This window comes from Cupressus sempervirens, chromosome 5 (genome assembly GCF_028749045.1).
Source record: "Cupressus sempervirens isolate cs-2001-9-10 chromosome 5, ASM2874904v1, whole genome shotgun sequence".
NCBI classification, from domain to species: Eukaryota; Viridiplantae; Streptophyta; class Pinopsida; order Cupressales; family Cupressaceae; genus Cupressus; species Cupressus sempervirens.
This window is the reverse complement of record NC_143122.1, coordinates 442099535-442108468: the sequence shown is the minus strand read 5'-3', so window position 1 is coordinate 442108468 and position 8934 is coordinate 442099535. Positions and strand designations below refer to the sequence as shown.

The 8934-nt window shown below is 33.7% G+C and overlaps 1 pseudogene; it reads right to left on the bottom strand.

Moving 5' to 3' along the window:
- Window positions 1–5356: 5356 nt before the first annotated feature.
- Window positions 5357–6586, bottom strand: LOC149556689 (serine carboxypeptidase 1 pseudogene; annotated as a pseudogene).
- Between the last annotated feature and the right edge of the window lie 2348 nt (window positions 6587–8934).

The following is an 8934-nucleotide window of genomic DNA, read 5'->3' as shown; positions in this document are numbered from 1 at the left end:
CTAAGCCACTCTCCCTTATGGAAAAGTTTCAAATCTATTCTAAAGTGCTTGTTGCTACACATGTCTACTACTCTTCCCATTGGGCCCCTTCCAAAGCTTCATACCTCAAGCTTGAGCATCTCCTCTGGGAATTTCTCTAGGCCTCTGATGCAGTGCATCATGATTTTCATAGAGTAGCTTGGGATTATTGTTGTTTTCCTAAAGATTATGGTGGGATTGGGTTGCTTTCCACTTGTAAGAAGGGGATTTCCCTTTGTGATAAGTGGGTCATTTAGGCCCTCATTAGAGATGAGGCCTAGAAAATTTTATTACAACACTACATTTCTTCAGGCTTTCTGGTTAACCAACCTACCTAGAAGGTGATTGGCTTTCAGACCCTTCTTGTGACTCCTGAACCTATTAAGATTCAGGAAAATTTTGTTGTTAAGAGAATTTGGAAAGCTTGGGAAGCCCTCAAACCTTGGCTTCACTAGGTAGGTAATGGGTTCAGAGATGGCCTCTCAATGAGCCAGCAAAACCTTTGGTGGTCTCCCTTGTTTGTGGCTCAAGGTGTTCCTTTAACCAAGATACGAGGAGCCAGTGCTCTGCACTTGTTTTGAAGGGGTATCAAAACTCCCAAGGATTTATTTTCATGGGTTACTATGAGCCTTCACTCATGGGAGGACCTACAGATAAAATTTAAGTTGATCCGTGTAGATTATTAAACAATTCATCTTCTAGTTTCTGTAGTGCCTCCCAATTTTTTATACAAGCTTGGTCTTTACTCATCTCGCCCATTGTAGAGAGATTGGAAGTGGTATCCTGCCACTCCTATGACTAGTTACAAGTCCAAGCTGGGGTATTAAATCAATCGATGGCTAGTCCCCCATCTTCTGATGGTTGATACTCTCAATCAACACTAGCATTTTCATTCTTCCTATAAAACTTGGAGTAATAGATTTACCACTATTTGGCATTCCATTATAGAGCCAAAGATTGCTCACTTTTCCTTGTGCCTCCTCTTCCAAGGCTTGCTTTTGGGTCCTCGGTTCTGATATCTGGGAGTCTTAGATCTTAGATGTCCTTTTTATGGCTAGCTTGAGAGCTTCCTGCACATCGTCTGGTTTTGTAGAAGAGCCTAGAAGTATTGACTTTGGATCCATGACTTTTTCAAGCCTTTTCATCTAGAGGATTTCACTTGGCATATAGTTGTGCTGAGAGATCATTGGCATGCTTTCAGAATGGAGATTTTGGTTACTATTTGGAAGGACCACAATGTTGTTTTATTCTCTCATAGCTTTCTTGATATTCATTTTTCTATGTACTCTAAAGCACGTATCTATAATAATGTCATGATGCAAATTCAAGTAAAAACTAAAAAAATAGCACTGGATGTGGCTCACCTACAGGAGTTATTAGCTCATTATGGAAATACACCTTGTACGATTGCCTGTGTGCCTACAAACACTTTATCTAGTGACTTTGCTCCTCCTTGTGGTCACCAACAAGGTTAGACTAGATCTACATGTTGCTTGCATACTCCTCAGTCTCAACCTCATCATTGCTATCCCAGTGGTTTTGGTGGTTTTTACTGCTTGGCCTCACCTCCATGGAGGTTGTGCTTGGGCTAGTCCCTGATGGCTCCTCCTACTACCCTTGATGTGGGTTGGTCATCTGTGCAGCTTGACCCCAAGTGGACTTTCCCTTAATTGGACTTTGCCATTTATTCGACTATATAGGAGGGAGATAAAGATGTTGATACTACTTTTGCTGATGGTTGGGCTCCCATTGAGCCAACCACCAACCCTAAGGACTTCTAGGGTTCTGACAATAAAGACCCACCCTCGGTTGGCACTACTCTTGCATCCTGAGGGTTTTATGCTTATATATGTTTTTTCTTTTTAATGAATAGCTGTTAATCCAACCTTGTGCCATTTGAACTTGTGGGGTGATCTTGTATCCACCAACCCCCTTTTTTTGTGAATATGTATCTTTAAATTTTAATTAATGGAAAACATCTATTCATTAAAAAAAAATCAGTTTATTCTTTGGTAGGCTTTAGTAGGAGATATTAATTAAGTATTTTCATTATAAGTTCTAAGTCTAAAATTAGTCATTGTTGTAGCTCTAAAATAAAAAGATAATTACTCCATTATAAATTGAATAACATTAGGGAAGCATTCAAATGGACTAAAAGGTGAATGACTTAAAACATATTGTAGATATGCTTTTGAGGCAAGATTTTGAGCATTATGGAATTTTAATAGTTATGATCTTGGGTGAGAAAAGTAAAGTTAATATATAAAGGGTATAACTAATAAATTTGAAGTAATTTCTTTAGAGGATTTTAGATTAACTTAATCTAGATTAACCAAATTCAACTAGATTGTAACAATTATTAAGATCAATTAAATAAGTGCATCGTAAGGTTCAACCAAATTCTAAGCCATACTAAACTATTATCATACAAAGGAAAGTAACAACTTAGCCACTACAATTCTTATTATGGAAATTATGTTGTAAATATTTAAGAAATCGTGCATTATTAATGAAAAGTAATATTTATTAAATCGTGACTATTTATTTAGTGATTGATTTAAATTTTATGATGGGACATTTCCTTCTAATTGAATAAGTAAGGTAGTAATGCATTACATGAATTTACTTGTTCAAGTAATTATTACCTATAGTTGTACTTAGACCTTGCAATAGGGGAATTGTAATAGTGAACCAAATAGGTACATCATGGTAGATTTTGAACATGAATATAATCTTAGTTCTATGAGTAAATTTTTTATACATCAAATAGTCCTAAAGTGGAAGGTTATAGAAATCATTAAATTAATAATGAGAAACTTAGAGTATGTGATTATTAACTTCCTACTAAAGCACACATAACATATTGCCTAAAATCTAAATAAAAGTTAATGACATGGAAATAAAGAATCTTGTTGTAGAAAAGCTCTTAAGAAAAAATAACTTTAATCAAATATTGAAATCCAACTAATTTTATATTTGTAGACAAAATGTAAATAGTACATGTAACGACACATTAGTAAAGTTATTCAATTAGTAAATTGGAAGCTTAAATTCTAATTCCAAACTATTTGAGCATTAATATAAAGTTTGTCAACTAGTGGCTTTACTCACTAATATTGTCATTCTAAATGGATTACTAAGATTTGTGTATAGGGGGAGACTCGTAGTAAGAAAAATGGGTGGGGTAGGGGGGAGGGAATTGTATATCATGAACAATTAGATATATCATTGCATTGTTAGATTTACCTTTTAATTTATGAACTTTATTCACAAGATATGAAGGAATTAATAAGAATTGGTCAACTTGCTCAGGAAATTGAATGTGAATACATAAACTTTAAGTAATACACATTATTGCAAGAAGAAACTTTTTTAGGACATGCAGTAAGAATATAACTAATGGGTAAATTCCCTAAGGAATTGTATTCTTGTATTTTTATTTTTTAAAGGTAAATTCTATTATACCATACATGTAAATAATAAATCCATGTTAAGAGGATGCAAGAAATATGTATTATAAGGTCATTGAATTATAAGTTCTCTATTTTAATAAGCATATGTACTAATAAAATTTTCCATAGATAATTTCTTATGTCATGATGCGAAAGATATAGAGTAAAAATGCTTAGTCAAGAAATTTGAATAATTATTTCAATTGTAAATTATGTTGTTGTACCTGTGTTCCATTAGCACCCAGTGAATGCACATTTTTATGTTGAGAAATAAATACTTTTATATAATTGAACCTTGTAGAAAACTTATAAACAATATAATTATATAGCAATAAGACATGCGTATGAGATGTACAAAGTAAATCAATATTTTGAAACATTATCGATACCATGAAAATATGTGAGTATCAACTTGAGAAAAAAACTAGTATTTTGTAAATGTTCCCATTGTTAATCATGTAAATATGATCAAAGATATTGTTTTTTCAATATCCATTATGTCCTCATTTGGGTTAAAATTAGAAGGTCATTGTGGTTTATACTGGCCAATATATAAATGTCTTATATGATTAAGTGGATACAAACCCAACACTTAGGTTGAATGCAGAAAGATAGCCCAAAAATGAGGACTTAGAAACTTCTAGAAATGAAGTCTTATTACTCATAAGACTCCAGTAACTCATTATGAAACCTATGACTCATCTTCAACAGCCAAGAAAAATCTCTAACTGGACATCAAGACCCCTCAGCTACCATAATAAAGTCAAATTCGACCTCCAAACTTCATCCTAAAAAGGCTCCTGATGTTTTGAAACTGACTCCTTCCTTGAAGACCGTGAACATGAAATTAATCTAGTCACCTCCTTTTTGCATTAAAAATAGAATACATATTAAATGATTTATAACTTCATCATTTAAATATTTTTCTTTTACAATGATATACAACTTATGCAAAAAGAAATAAGGTAAATAAAACCTTATATAGAACCTAAGGTATTGCATAAACAACCCCCCCCCCCCCCCCCCCCCACACACACACACACACACAAAACAAATATAAAGTTTTCTCAAAAGGGATTAAAATCCCATGCATAACCAGAGGACTTCAAAAGAAAGTAAAAAATGATAAACGACATAATATATGATGTATTTCCAACCCTAATTCATTCATTTTCTTTTAAAATTTGGCATTCAAAGTCTAGAAAGGTCGAGAGGAAAAAATGAGGATTTTCACTGGTTTTTTTATGACCGCCATGAGAGGGATTGCTGGAGATGTTTATGTCTGAGCGGCCATATTTTGCTTGATGCTATTGGAAATTTATGTATTCTTCACATTTCCTACATTTTTTAACAGCATTTAGAGTTTAAAAGGATTTTCTATGTAGTCATAATTGAGAGTTTCATTTTTTGGTTGCCCTTTTGCTAAGTCTTCTATCAAGCATCAAAGGTAATGCTTATTTGCTATTTTCCTTCTCACATTCTCTAGCTTATGTTGTAGCTATAACCTTCAAGAATGTTTTTTTCTCTCTTTCTCTATCGAGATGCATCTGGAGTTTTTGCTTTCTTTAAATCTACTATTGAGGGTTTTAAAAATGTTGATCACCACTTTAAAAAATGAGGGTTTTTTGATTGTTTTTGTTTGCTACTGTAGAGATGAAGCTTGAATTTTGAAACTGAGGGTTTGCTAGTTATTTTTCCCCTTCTATTTTTGGAGCTGATGAGACTTTGAAACATATGTTGTTATGAATATAGAGCTTATATTTAAAAATATTTTTCGTTCTATTTTTTTTTCTCTGTTACATAAGGGTTTCATCTTCAATGAATTCTAGAAGTTATATTGTCATTAAAACTCAAATGGGGTTTTTTCCTTTTGCAGTTTAGCTAACTTACCATTTCACAATCTAGGGGCACCATTTATCTATTATTGCATACCCCAATGACCTTGTCCAAGCCTCAAATCAAGTGAAAGGCACACACATATCATGATCACCACTATAAATCAATGCATTGTATCCTTTGCTTGTAAGATTTGTATGGTATTTGATCATACTTCTAGCATCATGGTTGTAATTAATGCAACCTGTGCACAGATCCCATTCTCCATATGTTGCCTTCTTCTTAGCATGTATAGCATTCCTCACTGATTCATCATTCAACCAAACTTTCACAACCTGGTCATTAATGCAAGGGATACTTTAAGAGAGCTATGGCCATGTTGGAACAATTCCATCTACAACTAGTGCTTTGAGAGGCCAAGCACAACCAAAGATCCTCCATCTTACTGGATGAGGTTTTCTAGTCTCACCTAGATGCTTGCAGCTCTTGAGCAAGTTGTGTTGGCTAACAACCATGTCTTGTACTTTGGTTGCATGGTAACATGGCTCAAGAATGTCATATTCATTAAGCCTATAAACAAGCTCATCAATCTCATTTAATTTCATAGAATACCTTGCACTTGTAGAATACTGGTAATTTCTCTTACAAACATCCTTTATTTCCTCAAATAGAGAGCTTGGTATAAGACCCATTCCATGAATAAATGGGACAAGTGCATTTCCATCAAATGTATCATCTATGACCCCATTTCCTACCATATACCCCTAAAAATTTAAAATAGGTTTTACACCAGCTACAATTCACTTAGAAACTTCTGATGCCAGAGTTGGAATGTAGATCCCTACAAAAAATTCTCTAGCAATAAAGAATGGATTTGAAAGGAACTTGGGATATTCCTCAAACCATTTTAAAAGGAAAGAATGAGTATCTTTAGCTGTCTGAAAGCCTCCAGTATTTTAGTCATTGACTATTGTAGAGCATGAAAAACTAACACCAGAAAGAGAATCTAAATAGATGATACTTGAGACCTTTGACCAGGAGTATGGGTTAAGATGTAGCATGGGCAAACTTCTAGGATTTCCAACTTCAAAATTAAAAGGACCGTGCTCATAAACATAACCATCAAAGCTTGAGCAACTTGGACCACCATTCAACCACATGATAATATAATCATTGATTAGATTTCATTGTGATGTAGCAAAATAATAGTATAGATACTTTCCATAAGCCTCATCTAATGTTATGTATCCTCCATAGTGTTTTTTGTATGCTATATCCATTCTTCTAAAAAACAAGAATACATGAAGATTTCAAATTTATCCTTATTCTAGCACAACCTTGTGTTTCCCTCCCTTACCTTGCATGAGGAGCATGGATGTAAATATTTGAACCTTTGCATATTTATTGTCCAAAAAGAACTAGGTCATAGTCCACTCTATTTCACCCATGGAGACTGCATTCTTAATAAGGTATCTCAAATACTTCTTATTCCTGGTTGTTCTGTAAAGCCATAAGGCTACCCATAGAGAGACCTTTGTACCACTTATTGATCCATAAAACTTTTTCACATTAGTAATACTGTTGTTGTACTTTCCCTAATATTTATTTCAAAAACCCTAACTACTCTTTGCCTTAGTGCTCTATTTTTCCAGCAACTCAGTCTTTTCATTTTCTTGATATTTGAAATGGAATTTCATGAGGTTCAAGCATGGGCTTGTGACACTCAAAAACTACCCTTCTGTGAATTGCACCTATTCCTTATGAGATTAACATGCTTATTTTTTAATTATAATGAAAGGTTTCATATCAAATTAATATGTCCCTTTAACATTACATATTCTTCTTTTTGTCATTTGAGCATTACTTTTTTTTATATGTATTCGGAATAGGAAAGATATTGCATGTGTGGGTACATAGTTGTAGATAATCAATCATTTCTTAGATCTTTTAAGATCTAACCCCATTTTTTCCCATGTAGGAGAACAAATACCCAGAGCTATCAAATCGAGAGCTGGACTAGGAGCAGCATTGAAGATCACATAACTAGTCAAACAAAGAAAAAGCAATGACTAGTTACCTCTAACTCTACCTTCTTGTGCTATGTTTTTCTTATTCTCAATATGTATAAAAGGTAGTAGTTAGAATCACGGCTTGCATGGGATTTTTCATTTCCATTATTTTTCATTCATTTCATACTTTGTAAAACTAAAAATTGTACATATCAGCTGATGATTTATATAATGAACATTGTATCTCCTTTTTCTCATGATTTTTTATATGATTGCAAAATGATGAAATGTAAATGAATAGAAAATGAATATTTCCTTCTACAATGTTACTTGAAGAAAAATTCAGCATGTAGAATTTTAGTAACATTTTTGGTGACCTCTATTGTATGTCTGCTTGCTTAACATTAGACCAATTTGCTCAATTCATTGGGCATAGAGTCTAAAATTATGCATCCCTAGCACATAGACCTGACAAAAAGAAACTTCTAAAGTTGCTGGTTTATTTTTGAATGCATGCACATGTGCTTAATAAGACTCTTATTAACTTGATGGATATGCATAATAAAACTCAAGTAGTAACTTTAGAATCCAAAACCTTCATCATTTGATTATCTCAGTTATGTGTGGATGAATGCGTGTATTTGAATGCATGCATGTGAACAGTGGATATGTGGATATGTATGTATGCAAGGTTGGCAACAGGACTTTAAGTAGCTACAATATTATGTATATGCGTATGCATGTGTATACTAAGTATGTGGAGGCATTTAAACACATGTATTGATGTGAGCATGAATGGGATGAGCAAATTATGAAGGTTAACAACATAAACCAGCAACATGACTAACCTAAACTACAAAACAAGACAAGAAACTAACCTAGGACAAAAAACAAAAACTGACATGTGCTTGGGCAACACTTAGGGAAAACTAAACTAGACTAAAATGCAGATGCACTTATTGAAAACAAAGAAACTAACCTAGTCTATACAAGGTAAACTAAAACTCATACCTCAAAACATGGCTTGAGGTGGATCCCATTTATAGGGATCGGTAGAACATCTCCTTCCATTGTGGCCAATTGGTAAGCATTATGCTATTTGCATTCAGGAATCTGAAATGATCTAGCCCACATGTGATCAAACTTATTGTGATGGTCTGGCCTGCTCTTAAGAACATCCCATTTTAGCACAATGTCACCCACATTGAATTCTCTAGCTCATGTTTTTTTGTCAAAACTTTTCTTAATTTGCATTTTTTGAAACTCCATAGTTTGCATAGCCTTTTTTGTGCTTTCTTCCAACTCCATCAAGTGGGGACATCGTACTAGAATAGGATCCTCTTATTCAAAAAGAACCAGTTGAGTAGCAAGATCAAGAGCTGGTAACTCTATTTCAATTGACAACTGAGTTTCTTTCCCATAGACAAATCAGTAGGGTGAATTTCCAATAACCTATTTTGGAGTGATTCTATCAACCCATAAGAAACCTTCAATTTAGAATGCCAATCTCATTGATTCTCTTGCAAAGTTCTTTTAATAATCCTTATCAAATTCTTATTGGATGATTCTGCTAATCCATTTCCTTATGGGTGATAACTGGAACTAGTGCTAAGATAAAT